This window comes from Callithrix jacchus, chromosome 14 (assembly GCF_049354715.1).
Source record: "Callithrix jacchus isolate 240 chromosome 14, calJac240_pri, whole genome shotgun sequence".
NCBI lineage: Eukaryota > Metazoa > Chordata > Mammalia > Primates > Cebidae > Callithrix > Callithrix jacchus.
Genome location: NC_133515.1, coordinates 88,781,086 through 88,798,941, shown reverse-complemented (window position 1 = coordinate 88,798,941; position 17,856 = coordinate 88,781,086). Strand labels below are relative to the sequence as shown.

General features: G+C 39.2%; 1 pseudogene across 1 annotated transcript in view; it reads right to left on the bottom strand.

Moving 5' to 3' along the window:
• Window positions 1–291: 291 nt before the first annotated feature.
• LOC100396415 (intraflagellar transport protein 172 homolog) overlaps window positions 292–17,856 on the bottom strand; it is a 51,881-nt pseudogene continuing 34,316 nt past the window's right edge. Inside the window, exons 26-29 of the transcript XR_013526045.1 lie at window positions 1,714–1,756; window positions 966–1,020; window positions 679–766; window positions 292–343 (exon numbers count right to left, since the gene is read on the bottom strand). The product of XR_013526045.1 is annotated as an intraflagellar transport protein 172 homolog (transcript). The remainder of the gene's footprint in view (window positions 344–678; window positions 767–965; window positions 1,021–1,713; window positions 1,757–17,856) is intronic.

Here is a 17,856-nt window from a genome sequence, read left to right as displayed (position 1 = left end):
GCTCTGAGATTGTAAGGGTGAAAGATCTGTCAAATTCTGAAAAAGTTTGGATTTTTGGGGCTCTGATAGCTGAAAAGGAGACAGGGTTGTGCCTTGGTTCTCAACCACACGTGACTTTTTGTGGGAGATAGGTAAACTATGGCTCTGGCATTCCCAAGTTTTTCCTTCAGAACAACTAGATTTACTGCATGATGATCTCAAGGAGATGCTGTGGTCAGTAGAATGTTTTGCTTTCTTACAGTTACAACAGCGTAAAACAGTCTTCTGAGACACAAGAACAGAGGCGATAGATGAAGAAATTGTATCCTGTGGTTCCGGCAAATCCTGTTCCCTAAGCCTTGATCTAAGAAATAAAGAAAAATGTTTCAGTTTGCATTGAAATTGGAAAAAGAAAAAAGTGGCTATTTCAAATGCAAAATATTTTTGGCCTGAAGGAGAATTGGGGGAAAAAAAAGTTTCTTCCGCTAACATCAGTTACCTATAGAAAGAATTCCTCTACCAGGACAAAGGGAGAAAACTGTTCCCATTCCACCCAGAAATGACCCTTCGACCAGTTTGAACCCAGAACTTCCTCCACAGACAAAATGAACTCTCTCCCTCCCTCCTTCCTCCCCTTCCTTCCTCCTTTTTAAAACCTCCACCACCTTCAGTCCTCATCCAGAAACTACAATGCCTGACCTTGCGCTTTTCAGGTGTCGGGAGATCTGTTGAAGAGTCTGCATCATTGACCAGAGTGTATTTTCCTGGGTCCTGTCCCCAGGGAGTCCTGAAACACTGGATGCAACACTGTATGTCAATGTAATTGAAGTCTCATAAAAAAAATACCAGTAAGGAAAACAGTAAGAGATTTAACTTAGAAAAGAGAAAGCTAACATAGTGAAGGAAGGAAAATAGGGTACCAGGTAGTTTACTTTAACTTTCACAGAGTTTATCAGTAGAATTGGCGGAAGACAGGCTTTACTCACCACGTCAGGTTAGCTTCACTGCAAGCCATCCTGAGGGTTTCTTTCCTCTGTGGATCTGGAGGAAGAGGTGAAGGATCTGTCAGCATCATGATTATCGACATCATTTCATCCAACCCACTCATTTTGTAAATAAAAAAATAAAGATGAAGTTATGCCCAATATCATGAAGCTAGTTAGTGGTTGATCTCAGACTTAACCCATCTCAACATTTTTCAAAAAGCTACACTGCTTCCATCATACATGCTGCCTTCATCATACATAGATGTAAGCTATATACATTGGAAAGAATAGGAATAATCATAGTAATAAGCAGTGGGAGTAGGGGAAAGAGAGGCCATGATACATATCTTTTCCTCCAAAGGAGTCTATCTAGTATCTATGGTGGGGGAAAAAAGATAGGGAAACTTCCCTCACCAAACTCTTGGTAGTTACCCTTTGTCCATTTTACAATCTCACCAAGTTTCCTTCCCAATACCTTGGGATTTGAACAAAAGGAGCTGAGGAGAGGAAGCATGAGGAAAGGAACCATGCAGCTGTATACATACAGGTCTTTTTTTTTCCTAATCTTATGACAGATTAACATACATCTCTTTAGACATGGGGATACTAGAGGAAGCACACTTCTTCCATTTACATCCTCTTTCCAACCTCCCTCCACCTGCTATTTAAGGCTAGAGGCATAAGGCAGACCTATAATTGGTCTGTCATTAACCTGGAACTGAAGAGTAAAGGATAGAATCATTCTGACCTGTTAATTTCTGGATCTTTTTCCATCTATGGTGCTTTGAAGTCTATAGAAGCACAAAAAGAAAATCAGGTTATGTTCTAGGTTAGAGACTTTATTGACAGCACATCTCACCTTTTAGATATCAGATATTGATACATCTCATGTATCAGGTATTGATAGAGTTGGCACCCATAACCTTACATAAATATTTAGAGGATAGTGATTAACTTCCTAAGACGGAAGGGATGAATTACTCAAGAAGTTACATTTCTACTGGAGTTTTAAAAATCAGCATAAGACTTTTAGGTGAAGAAAGAGTATTTCAGGCAAACGGAAACATCACTGAGATCAGCATGTCATGAAGGTCAGGTGCACTTTTGCTAAGTAGTGGGAGATGCCAGGCTGACAAAGTAGATGGAAGCCAGGTTATGCCTAATGATAAAATTTTAATTTTATTCTATAGTTGGAAAATTCCCAAGGTTTTTGCAAAATGCTCCAGGTCATTTTAAAGGCAGTAATGGCATTTGTTACCATTTCAAATGAAACAATTTTTTGTTGAGACAGAGTCTTGTTCTGTCACCTAGGCTGGAGTGCAGTGGTGTGATCTCGGCTCACTGCAACTTCCACCTCCTGGGTTCAACCGATTCTCCTGCCACAGCCTCCCAAGGAGCTGGGATTATAGGCATGTGGCACCATACCTGACTAATAGTAGAGACAGGGTTTTGCCACGTTGGCCAGGCTGGTCTCAAACTCCTGACCTCAGGTGATCCGCCTGCCTCGGCCTCCCAAAGTGCTAGCTGGAATTACAGGCATGAGCCACCACTCCCAGCCCAGCAGCCTTTTAATACTGAATTAAGCTTCTCAAAAAAGAGTAAGGGAAATCGTTACAGGCCAAAAATAAGGAGAAAAGTGAAAAACGTGAGTGGAATATCATCTGATATTTCAATGCCCTACATCATTTGTAGCGTCAATCAGAAGGGATTTAGGTTAACAACGAAGTAGGAGCAAAAGACAAGGCCCATGTGAAGTGTGTATTTGGGTTGAGGCCCTGGGAAAAAGTCAGAATTCTCAAAGTGCCACATGTTTAGTGGAAAGGCGGCTAGGAAAAAATCTGCCCACCACAAGAAAATTTGTACTCTTGCGGGGAAAACAAACAAACAAACCCCTCCCTGAGAATTTCAACCATGAGTCTATACCCATACTGGCTTGGCATTCTAATTAAACCCACTGTGTAGCCAGGAACCCTCAAACTGAAAATAAAAGTGGAGTGAACCTGGGCCGGTAATGCTTTAGGGTAAAGATGAAAGTAAATGTAAATCTCCTTGGAAATTAAAAAGAAGTAGAAGTGGTCAGGTGCAGTGGCTCATGACCATAATCCAGCATTTTGGGAGGCTGAGGCAGGAGGATCCCTTGTGCCCAGGAGTTTGAGACCAGCCTGGGCAACATGTGAGACCCTGTTTCTACAAAAAATAAAAAATAATTTAAAAAAATTAGCCGGGGTGGCCAGGCATGGTGGCTCACACCTGTAATCCCAGCACTTTGGAAAGCCAAGGCAGACAGATCACTTGGGGTTGGGAGTTCCAGACCAGCCTGGCCAACATGGTAAAACCCCATCTCTACTAAAAATACAGAAATCAGCCAGGCATGGTGGTGCATGCCTGTAATCCCAACTACTCAGGACGCTGAGGCAGGAGATCACTTGAACCCGGGAGGTGGAGGTTGCAGTGAGCCAAGATCATGCCACTGCACTCCAACCTGGGCAACAGAGCAAGAGTCAGTCTCAAAAAAATTAGCTGGGTGTGGTGGTGTATGCCTGTGGTCCCAGATACTTTGGTGGCTGAGGTAGGAGGATCTCTTGAGCCCAGGAGATCGAGGTTGCAGTGAGCTGTGATCCTGCCACTGCACTCTCCAGCCTGAGTGACACAGCAAGACGCTGTCAGAAAAAAGAGAAAGAAAGAACGAAAGAAAGAAAAGAGAGAGAGAAAGCGAAGGAGGAAGAAGAAACCAGTTTGAATAAGTACACATTAATAATGTGAAAACGCTGATAAAATAAATTTCTAGAAAAAAATAAGATACCAAAATTGGGCAAAAAGGACTAGATCATTTGAGTAGACCAGTAAGGACGAAAGCAGTTGAAATGATAATCAGACATTCTTCCTCAGACATAATAAAATAATTCACCAAGGTTTCTGAATACCAGAACGACTTACAAATATCAATAACATTACTACAGTAAAAACTATAAAAATACTATTTAAAATAATAAAAGATATTCTTCACAATAGCAATAAAAATGATAAAAGTAGCAAGGTGTTAAGTAAACCAAGAATACAGAAGACTTCCATGTAGAAAACTAAAACATGCTAATAAAAGACATAGAAGATGATCAGAATAAATGGAGAGACAGTCCAAGTTCTAAGTTGGAATAACTTGAAATTACAAAGATGTCATTATTCCCCAAATTAATTTTTTTTTTTAAGAGTCTTGGTCTGTCAGCCAGGCTGGAGTGCTGTGGTGTGTACTCAGCTCGCTGCAGCCTTCGCTTCCTGGGTTCAAGCAATTCTCCTGCCTCACCTGCCTGAGTAGCTGGGACTACAAGTGTGCGCCACCAGGCCTGGCTAATTTTTATATTTTGAGTAGAGACAGGGTTTCACCATGTTGGCCAAGGTTTCACCATGAACTCCTGACCCCATGATCCACCTGCCTTGGCCTTCCAAAGTGCTAGGATTACAGGTGTGAGCCACCAGCCCAGCCAAATTAAATTATGTATATATGTGTGTGTCTGTATATAGACGTATATATGTATGTGTATATATATATATATTTGTTTGTTTGTTTGTTTATAGAGACAGGATCTTGCTCTATTTCCTAGGCTGGAGTACAGTGGCATGATTCACTACAGCCTTGACATCCTGGGCTCAAGTAATTCTCCTGCCGCAGTCTCCCAAGTAGCTGGGACTATGGGTGCATGACCCCATACCTGGCTAATGTTTTTATTTTTAGTTTTTGTAGAGACAAGCTCTCATTATATTTCTCAGGCTTAAATAATATTTTAATGCATTCCAATTAAAATTTCATTTGGAATGTTTCAAGAACTTGTTAAATGCTCTAAAATTAATATGACAAAATAAAGGTCTACTAATAGCTAAACCAACCTTAAAAAGAAGAGCAAAGGAGTGACTTGCTGTACGAAACAGCAAACATACAAACACTAAGACAAAGCTGTAGGAAATAAAAACAGGAACAAGTAGACCAATGGAACAAATAGAGAGCTCAGAGCCAAACTTATGTATACATGGCAAATTATTATAATAAAGGGAGTTCCATAAATCAATGAGAAAATGATTGTTTAGCAAACAGTGATGAGAGCCGGGCACAGTGACTCATGCCTATAATCCCAGCACTTTGGGAGGCCAAGTCGGACAGATTGTTTGAGCTCAGGAGTTCCAGACCAGCCTGGGCAATGTGGGCTGGGTAATGTGCACAAAAAATGCAAAAAATTAGCCAGGCATGGTGGCACACGCCTGTGGTCCCACCTACTCGGGAGGCTTAGGTGGGAGGGTCACTTGAGCCTGGGAGGCGTAGGTTGCAGTGAGCAGAGACGGTATCATTGCACTCCAACCTGAGTGAAACAGTGAAACCCTGTCTTAAAAAAAAAAAAAAAAAAAAAAGGCCAGGTGTGGTGGCTCATGCCTGTAAGCCCAGCACTTTGGAAGGTCGAGGTTAGAGGATCATGAGGTAAGGAGTTCGAGACCAACCTGACCAACATGGTGAGACCCCATCTCTATGTTAAAGAAAAAAAAAAAAGAAAGAAATGGTTATGGGAAAACTGGCTCACTATAGAGAAAAATAAAATTGGATCACTTTTTAATACCACATATAGAAGTGGACTCCAAGAATATTAAAAACTAAAATGTGAGATGTAAGACTGGAACATAGAAAACAAGGTAGGAGAAAATCTTTGTGACCTGAAGCAGAGAACTCCTTAAGGAAAACTTCAGAAAAATAAACCATAGGCATAATTGCTAAAAGAGAAGAATTTAAATGTTTCTGCCACCCACAAAACAGATAAGTGAGATGGCTATGTTAATTCACTCGATTTAGTCAATCCACAATGTAAGCATGCAGCAAACCATCACATTATACCCCACAAATGTATACATTAGTATGTCTCAAATTTTAAAAAAAATAAATTTTTTTCAGATAGCGTTTCCCTCTGTCACCCAGGCTGGAGTGCAATGGTTCAATCTAAGTTTCTAGCAACCTCTGCCTCCTGGGTCAAGTGATTCACATGCCTCAGCCTCCCAGGTAAGCTGGGATTATAGGCATGCACCATCATGCCCTGCTAATTTTTGTACTTTTTGTAGAGATGGGGTTTTACCATGTTGGCCAGGCTGGTCTCAAACTCCTGACCTCAAGTGATCCACCCACTTTGGTCTCTCAAAGTGCTGGGATTCCAGGTGTGAGCCACTATGCCCGGCCTCTCAAAAAATTTTTAATCCAGTAGAACACCCTCCCACATTCAAATGGAACCTCACAATGACAAATCTGCCACTCACTCCTAACCTCAGGTAACTACAAAGAAAGTTGCCTTCACACTGAGAAGTTCAGGGGTCTGAGGTGAAGTCTCTGGGAAGCCATAACCACAAGCTCACTTCTGTATATTTGGCAGCTCAAGTTCACATTATCTGAGTTGTCCCAAAAACTCTTCAAGCCATGAATTTAAAATGCTCCTGGACTGATGGTGCCAGAGTCAAAAGTAAATGAAATACTCTCTGAGGAAAATCTTTATCTTAGGCTTCAAAATCTCCACATAATTAAATTTAAGATGCTACTGATTATAAAATATACCATCTATTTATATGCTAGTAGAATGAAAAAAAATACACTGTTAATTAAATTATTAAGTACCATCAATTGTAAGACATACCCCAATTTCAGAAATGTTAACTATTAAAAAAATAAGCACAAGCACAGAAACAAACCTGCAGAGATGTCAGGTATTGGAATTATCAGATGTAGATTAGAAAACCCCTAAGCATATTATATTTAAGGAAATAAAATTCAAGTATAAATAAATTTGTAAGAAACAGAAGCCCATAAAAAGTGATCTAGCAGATTTGAAAAAAGAATCAAATCTTACTTCCAGAAATTAATAAGAATGAAAAGTACTGAAATGGATGGACTTGTCATTGATAGAATATTTCTGAATAAAGAATGGATATGTACACATATTTAAGTCTGATGAGTAACCACTAAAAGAATAGAAACAGAGTTCATAACTTCCAAACTAGTAGAAGGGAAAAAATGGAAGGAAAAAAGCACCAGTTTGGGATTTCAATTTATAGTAGTGGTTTGAACCCTTCAAATAAAAATAACAAGAAAAGTTGGACAAATATCTATTTTAAAATATCTATTTAAAGTCATTAAGGATCAAGGGATCAAAAATCAGAGGAGCCAAGATCCCAGAGGAAAATGAAGTGGAGGTAAATAAGCCCAGCTAAATTGAAACTTCACAGTTTTGTAGGGATAGATGAACAAAAAAATGAGTTGAGGGCCCTAATATCACAGGCTTTCAGTTGGGACCCCCAAAGGGCTATACTTAGGAGTAAGAATAAACCTGAAATAAACCAGGCTCAAAAATGGAATCTCAGTCTCTGACAAATTCAATCCTTATTTGGATTGAGATGATTCCTAATCTAAATGACTGCCAGAAGCTAGAATAGCTCTACCCTCTGGAAAAAACCAACTTTATCCAGAACCTTAAATTTTTCTCTTCAAATTTATATATAAACTCTCTGGTATTAAATCAAAAATTACCATGCTGGCAAGAAGACAAGACTGAGTGATTGAAGACTAAGAGATAAACCTGGGGAATAAAAACAAATTCATAGGCAATCCAGATATCAGATAACAAAACATGGTTTTTTAAATATATGTGTTTTAAATATACAAGAAATTAGATGACAAGATGGATAATTTTGGCCAAGAACTAAAAACTAAAAAAATACAAATAAAAAATCTAATGGAAATTGTAGAACAGAAGGAATAAAGAACTCAGAAAGGGGTACATATTAGACACAACTGAAGAAATGTCTGAAGAAAATATCCATAATGAAGCATGGAAAGAAAATAGATGTAAGAGCCAACAGACATATGAGACCGAGTAACAGGAGTCCCAGAAGGAAAGGGAGACAGAATAGGAGTCCCAGACAGAAAGGGAGCAGAAACAGTATTTGAAAGTTAAAAGTCAGGGAGTATATGGTAACTCTCTGTACTTTCTGCTCAATTTTGCTGTGAACCTAAAAACGGCTTTAAAATGTAGTCTATTTTTTTTAAGGAAATAGCTGAGAGCTTTCCAAAACTGAGAAAGCCTTAGATGCGAGAAGTGTTATGAAGCAGCATGAAGACAAAGAAAACCTAAACTTAAGTACATTACAGAATCTGATACCAATGCAATGAATCTTACCAGGCAAAATTAAAACACATTATATTCAAAGGAAGAATAAGATGAACACTTTATACCTTTCAGGAATATTGGAAGCCAGAAAACAATAGAATAACATCCTTTAATGTGCTAAAAATAAAATAACTGCCTACCTAGATTTTTTTTTCCTTTTAGAGACCAGATCTCTCTCTGTTGCCCAAGTTACAGTGCAGTGGCATAATCATAGCTCAGTGTAACCTCAAACTCTTGGGCTCAAGCAATCATCCTGTCTCAGGCTCCTGAGTAGCTAGGACTACAGGTGCATAGCACCACACCCAGACTTTTTTTTTTTTGGTTTTTGGAGAGATGGGATCTTAGTATGTTTCCCAAGCTAGTCTCAAACTGCTGGCCTCAAATTATCCCTCTGTCTTGGCTTCTTGAAGTGCTGAAATTACAGGCATAAACCATAGCACACGGCTCTTAGACTTTTATACTTAGCGAAACTACCCTTCAAAATATAAGGCAAAATAGGAATATGTTCAGTCAAAGAAAAGCAAACTATTCACAGTCTGCCTAGAACTTTCAAAGCAATGTTGAATAGAAGTAGTGAAAACAGGATTTTTCCCAAAAACGCAAAGGTTTTTTAACACAAGAAAATAAATCATTGTAATATACCACATTAATAACTTAAAGAAAAAAACACATGATCATATAACTGGATGTAGAAAAGAGCATTTAATGTAATACAACAACGATTTATGATAAAAACCATAACCAAATAGGAATAGAAGGAGACTTCCTTCGCTGATAAAGGACATTGCAATGGACCCAGTGTTAATGTCCCCCCCAAAATTCATTTGTTTAAATCCTCACCCTCAATGAAATGTATTAGTAGATGAGGCCTTTGGGAAGTGATCAGGTTATTCACTAATTCTTGAATGGAATTAGTGTTTTTACAAAAAATTCTCCAGAGGATTGAGCACGGTGGCTCACACCTGTAATCTCAGAACTTTGGGAAGCTGAGGAAGGTAAATCACTTAAGGCCAGGAGTTTGAGACCAGCCTGGCCAACATGGCAAAACCCTGTCTCTACTAAAAATACAAAAATTAGCCAGGTGTGGTGGGACATGCCTGTAATCCCAGCTATTCAAGTGGCTAAGGCATGAGAATTGCTTGAACCTAGGAGGAGGAGGTTACAGTGAGCTGAGATCATGTCACTGCACTCCAACCTGGGTAACAGAGAGAGACTCTGTCTCAAAAACAAAAATAACCACACACACACACACACACACACACACACACACACAAACAAAACAACTCCAGAGATAGCTCTAACTCTTTCCACCATGTAAAAACACAGTGAGAAGCTGGCAGTCTGCAACCTGGAAGAAGTACCTCACCAAAATCTGACCATGCTGGCATCCCAATATTGGACTTCCCAGCCCCCAGAGCTGTGTGAAAGAAGTTTCTGTTGTTTATAAGCCACCCAGCTTATCATATTTTATTATAGAAACCTAATGGACTAAGATAGAAATTGGTACCAAGAAGTGAGGGTGCTGCTGCAACATACACCAAAAACTGCGTAATGAGCAGAGGGTGGAAGAGTTTTGAGATGCGTGCCAGAAAAAGCCTACGTTGCCAGAATGAACTATCAAGGGTGATGCTGCTGAGGGCTCGGGAAGAAAAGAGGAGAGTTGTAGGGAAAGCTTCCATCTTCTTAGAGAATATCTAAGTAATCACAAACAGAATGTTGGTAGAAATATGCACAGTAAAGGCCATTCTGACAAGGTCTCAGAGAGAAATAAGGACCATATTATTGGAAACAGAATTGGTGATCCTTGTAAAGTAGTGAAGAACTTAGCTGAATTCTGTTCATGTTCTAATGTTCCATGGAAAATAGAACTTGTGAGTCATAAAATTGGATATTTAGCTAATGCGATTCCTAAGTAAAGTTTTGAAGAAGTGCCTTGGTTCTCCTGTTTAAAGTAAAATGTGAGAAGAGAGAATCGACTTGAATATGGAATTATTGAGCAAAAAAGAACTAGAATTTAAGGATTTGAAAAATTCTCAGCCTATTCGTATTGCCAAAAACAAAGAAAAATGTGTATTGAAAGAGAACACTAAAGGCGTGGCCAAGTAACCCTTTAACAAGGGGATCAGTATATGTGTGAAACGTGGATTAATCAGTCAATCAGTCACCACAGCAGGAAAACTGCCAGGTTGAACTGAAGAAGCAGGAGATGGGAGGGAATGAAGGAAAGCTGTTGGTCTTCTGGAATTTTACTGTTCAGGACCGTAGAGCTCTTCAGCCACAAACATGTACTATTCTTGAAGACAAGGGAAGAGTAATCTGGAAGGTAATTCAGAGATCATCAGGGCTGCCACCTCTGTTTCAAAAAGGGGGACCACTGCCTCACTTGGTGGAACTCCTGCCCAGTAGAGACACTAGAGCAGGTCCTTCACCCCAGTGGGTCTAGAAGTCCTGACTTCACTGCCCCAGTGAAGCCTCATCTGTTTAAAATTGTACAGAAGTTCTAACCAGAGCAATTAGGCAAGAAAAAGAAAAGCCATCCAAATTAGAAAGAAATAAGTAAAACTGTGTTCACAGAAGACGTATCTTACATACAGAATATCTGAAAGAAACCTATTAGAGCTAATAAAAGCAACTCCATTTTTAGCATCCAAAAGAATAAAATACTCATGAATAAATTTAATCAAGAAGGTGCAAGATTGTACACTGAAAAGTACAAAGCATTGTTGAAAAACTAAAGAAGACCTAAACAAATGGAAAGACATCCCTTCTTCCTGGATTGGAATATTTAATATTGTTAAAATGGCAGTATTCCCCAGAGCAATCTACAGAGTTAGTATAATCCCTATCACAATCTCAATAGCCTTTTTGACAGAAGTGAAAAAGTTGGTCATAAAATTCCCATGGAATGACAAGGGTCCCTGAATAGTCAAGATAATCTTGAAAAAGAACAAAGTTGGAGGACTCATACTTCCTGATTTTAAAACTTACAAAGCTGTAGTAATCAAAACAGTGTGGTAGTGGCATAAGGATAAACATATATATCTATGAAATCAAATTGAATCTAGAAATAAACCCTTATATCTATAAATCAATTGATTTTCTATAAGAGTAACAAGACCATGCAATAGGAATAGTCTCTTCAACAAATGGTGCTTGGACAACTAGACAGCCACATGCAAAAGAATGAAGTTGGACTCTTAATTCACATCATCTACAAAAATTAATTCAAAATGATGCAAATATCTAAATGTAAGAGCTGTAAAATTATAAAACTCTCAGAAGAAAGCATAGAATTGTGATGGTTAGTTTCATGTCAACTTGGATGAGCTGTGTGCCCAGTTGCTTGTTCAATAGCTAGTCTAGGTGTTGCTGTGAAAGTAGTTTTCAGATGTGCTTAATATTTAGAATTAGTACACCTTAAAGCAGATTAACATCCATAATGTGGGCGGGCATCATCCAATCCATTGAAGGCCTTAAGAGCAGTCACTGAGGTTTCCTGAAGAGGAAGGAATTCTGCCTCAAGACTGCAATGGAAAATCCTTGCCTAAGTTTCAAGCCTGGCCTACACACTGATTTTGGACTCAAGACTGATACATCAACTCAGTTATCTGAGTTTCTGGTATGTCCTAAGGATTTCTGATTTGTTAAGCCCTGACAATTTTGTGAGTCAATTTCGTAAAATCAATCTCTCTCTCTCATATATGTGTGTTTGTTATAATAAAGAATAATCTCGTTTTGTCACAGGTTCCTGGCATAAAACATCAAAAACCTTTAGAATTTTGTTTTAGGGGTGTCTCTTATTCCAATGAGGTGAAAAAGAGGAATGACTTCTTCTTCTATGTTAGGAGGCAGGACTGACTTGATTCTAAAATCTAATAAGGACAATATTAGAAAGAAAAATTATAAGCCAATCTCTTTCATGGACGTAGATACAAAAGTCCTAAAACAAATATCAGCAAAGTGAATCCAGTAATATATGAAAAGCATCTGCCTGGCGCAGTGGCTCAGACCTGTAATCCCAGCACTCTGGGAGACCAAGGCAGGTGGATCCCTTGAGGTCAGGAGTTCAAGACCAGCCTATCCAACATGATGAAACCCATCTCTATTAATAATATTAAAAATTAGCCAAGTGTTGTGCAGGCACATGTAATCCCAGCTACTAGAAAGACTGAGTCAGGAGAATCCCTTGAACCAAGAGGTGAGGTTGGAGTGAGCCGAGATTATACCACTGCACTCCAGCCTGGGTGACAGAGTGAGACTCCATATCAAGAAAGAGAAAAAAAAGAAGACGAAAAGAAAAGAAAAGCATCATGAACATCATCATGAACATGTTATATTTATTCCAAGAATTCACAGTTGTTTTATTTTCAAAACTCTGTGTAATTCAGCACATTGATAGAATAAACAAGAAAAACATATAACCATCTCACATAGAGACATGAAAATTACTTGATAAAATTTATCACCCGGCCAGGCACAGTGGCTTATGCTTGTGAGCACTTTGGGATGTCAAACTCCTGAGGTCAGGAGTTTGAGGCCAGCCTAGCCAAAATGGTGAAACCTCATCTCTACTGAAAATACAAAAATTAGTCAGGTGTGGTGATGCTTGCCTGAAATCCCAGATGCTCAAGAGAATGAGGCACAAGAATCATTTGAACTCAGGAGGCGGAGGTTGCAGTGAGCCAAGATCGCACCACTGCACTCCAGCCCCGGCAACAGAGTGAGATTCCGTCTCAAAAAAAAAAAAAAAAAAAAAAATTAACACCCATTCATACTAAAACTGTTTGCAGACTAGAAATAAAAGGGAACTTCCTTAGTTTGACAGAGTAATTGCAAAAGCCATATACCAAACATTACACATATATGGTAAATTCTTGAAAACTTTCCTCTACTCAAGCTTACCTTGTTGGCATTATTTTATTTATTTATTTATTTATTTATTTATTTATTTTTAAATTTTTTATTGGATTTTAGGTTTTGGGGTACATGAGCAGAGCATGCAAGACAGTTGCGTAGGAACACACATGGCAGTGTGCTTTTCTTTCCTTCTCCCCTTCACCCACATTTGGCATTTCTCCCCAGGCTATCCCTCCCCACCTCCCCCTCCCACTGGCCCTCCCCTTTTCCCCCCAATAGACCCCAGTGTTTAGTACTCCCCTTTCTGTGTCCATGTGTTCTCATTTTTCATCACCCGCCTATGAGTGAGAATATGCGGTGTTTCATTTTCTGTTCTTGTGTCAGTTTGCTGAGGATGACGTTCTCCAGATTCATCCATGTCCCTACAAATGACACAAACTCATAATTTCTGATTGCTGCATAATATTCCATGGTGTATATGTGCCACATTTTTCCAATCCAGTCTATTATCAATGGGCATTTGGGTTGATTCCAGGTCTTTGCAATTGTAAACAGTGCTGCAATGAACATTCGTGTACATGTGTCCTTATAGTAGAACGATTTATAGTCTTTTGGATATATACCCAGTAATGGGATTGCTGGGTCAAATGGAATTTCTATTTCTAAGGCCTTGAGGAATCGCCACACTGTCTTCCACAATGGTTGAACTAATTTACACTCCCACCAACAGTGTAAGTGTTCCTTTTTCTCCACATCCTCTCCAGCATCTGTTGTCTCCAGATTTTTTAATGATCGCCATTCTAACTGGCGTGAGATGGTATCTCAATGTGGTTTTGATTTGCATCTCTCTGATGACCAGTGACGATGAGCATTTTTTCATATGATTGTTGGCCTCATATATGTCTTCTTTCGTAAAGTGTCGGTTCATATCCTTTGCCCACTTTTGAATGGGCTTGTTTGTTTTTTTCCTGTAAATCCGTTTGAGTTCTTTGTAAATTCTGGATATCAGCCCTTTGTCAGATGGGTAAACTGCAAAAATTTTTTCCCATTCTGTTGGTTGCCGATCCACTCTAGTGACTGTTTCTTTTGCCGTGCAGAAGCTGTGGAGTTTCATTAGGTCCCATTTGTCTATTTTGGCTTTTGTTGCCAATGCTTTTGGTGTTTTGTTCATGAAGTCCTTGCCTACTCCTATGTCCTGGATAGTTTTGCCTAGATTTCCTTCTAGGGTTTTTATCGTGCCAAGTCTTATGTTTAAGTCTTTAATCCATCTGGAGTTAATTTTAGTGTAAGGTGTCAGGAAGGGGTCCAGTTTCTGCTTTCTGCACATGGCTAGCCAGTTTTCCCAACACCATTTGTTAAACAGGGAATTCTTTCCCCCTTGCTTGTTTTTGTCAGGTTTATCAAAGATTGTATAGTTGTAGATATGTTGTGTTGCCTCCGGTGCCTCTGTTTTGTTCCATTGGTCTATATCTCTGTTTTGGTACCAGTACCATGCTGTTTTGATTACTGTAGCCTTGTAGTATAGTTTGAAATCCGGTAGTGTGATGCCCCCCGCTGTGTTCTTTTTGCTTAGAATTGACTTGGCTATGTGGGCTCTCTTTTGGTTCCATATGAAGTTCATGGTGGTTTTTTCCAGTTCTGTAAAGAAAGTCAATGGTAGCTTGATGGGGATAGCGTTGATTCTGTAAATTACTTTGGGCAGTATAGCCATTTTCACGATGTTAATTCTTCCTAACCATGAACATGGAATGTTTCTCCATCTGTTTGTGTCCTCTCTGATTTCGTTGAGCAGCGGTTTGTAGTTCTCCTTGAAGAGGTCCCTTACGTTCCTTGTGCGTTGTATTCCAAGGTATTTTATTCTTTCTGTAGCAATTGTGAATGGCAGTTCGCTCTTGATTTGGCTTTCTTTAAGTCTGTTATTGGTGTAGACGAATGCTTGTGATTTTTGCACATTGATTTTATATCCTGAGACTTTGCTGAAGTTGCTTATCAGTTTCAGGAGTTTTTGGGCTGAGGTGATGGTGTCTTCTAGGTATACTATCATGTCGTCTACAAATAGAGACAATTTGGCTTCCTCCTTTCCTATTTGAATACCCTTTATTTCTTTTTCTTGCCTGATTGCTCTGGCTAGAACTTCCAGAACTATATTGAATAGGAGTGGTGAAAGAGGGCATCCTTGTCTAGTGCCCAATTTCAAAGGGAATGCTTCCAGTTTTTGCCCATTCAGTATGATATTGGCTGTTGGTTTGTCATAAATAGCTTTTATTACTTTGAGATATGTTCCATCGATACCGAGTTTATTGAGGGTTTTTAGCATAAAGGGCTGTTGAATTTTGTCAAATGCCTTCTCTGCATCAATTGAGATAATCATGTGGTTTTTGTTTTTGGTTCTGTTTATGTGGTGAATTACGTTTATAGACTTGCGTATGTTGAACCAGCCTTGCATCCCCGGGATGAATCCTACTTGATCATGGTGAATAAGTTTTTTGATTTGCTGTTGCAATCGGCTTGCCAATATTTTATTGAAGATTTTTGCATCTATGTTCATCATGGATATTGGCCTGAAGTTTTCTTTTCTTGTTGGGTCTCTGCCGGGTTTTGGTATCAGAATGATGTTGGTCTCATAAAATGATTTGGGAAGTATTCCCTCTTTTTGGATTGTTTGAAATAGTTTTAGAAGGAATGGTACCAGCTCCTCTTTGTGTGTCTCGTAGAATTTGGCTGTGAACCCATCTGGACCTGGGCTTTTTTTGTGTGGTAGGCTCTTAATTGCTGCCTCGACTTCTGACCTTGTTATTGGTCTATTCATAGTTTCAGCTTCCTCCTGGTTTAGGCTTGGGAGGATGCAGGAGTCCAGGAATTTATCCATTTCTTCCATGTTTACTAGTTTATGTGCATAGAGTTGTTTGTAACATTCTCTGATGATGGTTTGAATTTCTGTGGAATCTGTGGTGATTTCCCCTTTATCATTTTTTATTGCATCTATTTGGTTGTTCTCTCTTTTCTTTTTAATCAATCTGGCTAGTGGTCTGTCTATTTTGTTGATCTTTTCAAAAAACTAGCTCTTGGATTTATTGATTTTTTGAAGGGTTTTTCGTGTCTCAATCTCCTTCAGTTCAGCTCTGATCTTAGTTATTTCTTGTCTTCTGCTGGGTTTTGAGTTTTTTTGATCTTGCTCCTCTAGCTCTTTCAATTTTGACGATAGGGTGTCAATTTTGGATCTCTCCATTCTCCTCATATGGGCACTTATTGCTATATACTTTCCTCTAGAGACTGCTTTAAATGTGTCCCAGAGGTTCTGGCATGTTGTGTCTTCGTTCTCATTGGTTTTGAAGAACTTCTTTATTTCTGACTTCATTTCATTGTTTACCCAGTCAACATTCAAGAGCCAGTTGTTCAGTTTCCATGAAGCTGTGCGGTTCTGGGTTGGTTTCTGTATTCTGAGTTCTAACTTGATTGCACTATGGTCTGAGAGGCTGTTTGTTATGATTTCAGTTGTTTTGCATTTGTTGAGCAGTGCTTTACTTCCAATTATGTGGTCAATTTTTGAGTAGGTGTGATGTGGTGCTGAGAAGAATGTATATTCTGTGGATTTGGGGTGGAGAGTTCTGTAAATGTCTATCAGGTTTGCTTGCTCCAGGTCTGAGTTCAAGCCCTGGATATCCTTGTTGATTTTCTGTCTGGTTGATCTGTCTAATATTGACAGTGGAGTGTTAAAGTCTCCCATTATTATTGTGTGGGAGTCTAAGTCTCTTTGTAAGTCATTAAGAACTTGCCTTACGTATCTGGGTGCTCCTGCATTGGGTCCATATATGTTTAGGATCGTTAGCTCTTCTTGTTTTATTGATCCTTTTACCATTATGTAATGGCCTTCTTTGTCTCTTTTGATCTTTGTTGCTTTAAAGTCTATTTTATCAGAGATGAGAATTGCAACTCCTGCTTTTTTTTGCTCTCCATTTGCTTGGTAAATCTTCCTCCATTCCTTTATTTTGAGCCTTTGTGTATCCTTGCATGTGAGATGGGTTTCCTGGATACAGCACACTGATGGGTTTTGGATTTTTATCCAATTTGCCAGTCTGTTTCTTTTGATTGGTGCATTTAGTCCATTTACATTTAGGGTTAGTATTGTTATGTGTGAATTTGATACTGCCATTTTGATGCTAAGTGGCTGTTTTTCCTGTTAGTTGTTGTAGATTCTTCATTATGTTGATGCTCTTTAGCATTCAGTGTGATTTTGGAATGGCTGGTACTGGTTGATCCTTTCTATGTGTAGTGCCTCTTTTAGGAGGTCTTGTAAAGCAGGCCTGGTGGTGACAAAATCTCTGAGTACTTGCTTGTTCGCAAAGGATTTTATTTTTCCTTCACTTCTGAAGCTCAGTTTGGCTGGACATGAAATTCTGGGTTGAAAGTTCTTTTCTTTAAGAATGTTGAATACTGGCCCCCATTCTCTTCTGGCTTGTAGTGTTTCTGCCGAGAGATCTGCTGTGAGTCTGATGGGCTTCCCTTTGTGGGTAACTCGACCTTTCTCTCTGGCTGCCCTTAGTATTTTCTCCTTTATTTCAACCTTGTTGAATCTGACGATTATGTGCCTTGGGGTTGCTCTTCTTGCAGAATATCTTTGTGGTGTTCTCTGAATTTCCTGCATTTGAGTGTTGGCCTGTCTTGCTAGGTGGGGGAAGTTTTCCTGGATGATGTCCTGAAGAGTATTTTCCAGCTTGGATTCATTCTCTTCGTCCCCTTCTGGTACACCTATCAAACGTAGGTTAGGTCTTTTCACATAGTCCCACGTTTCTTGGAGACTTTGTTCATTCCTTTTTGCGCTTTTTTCTCTAATCTTGGTTTCTCGT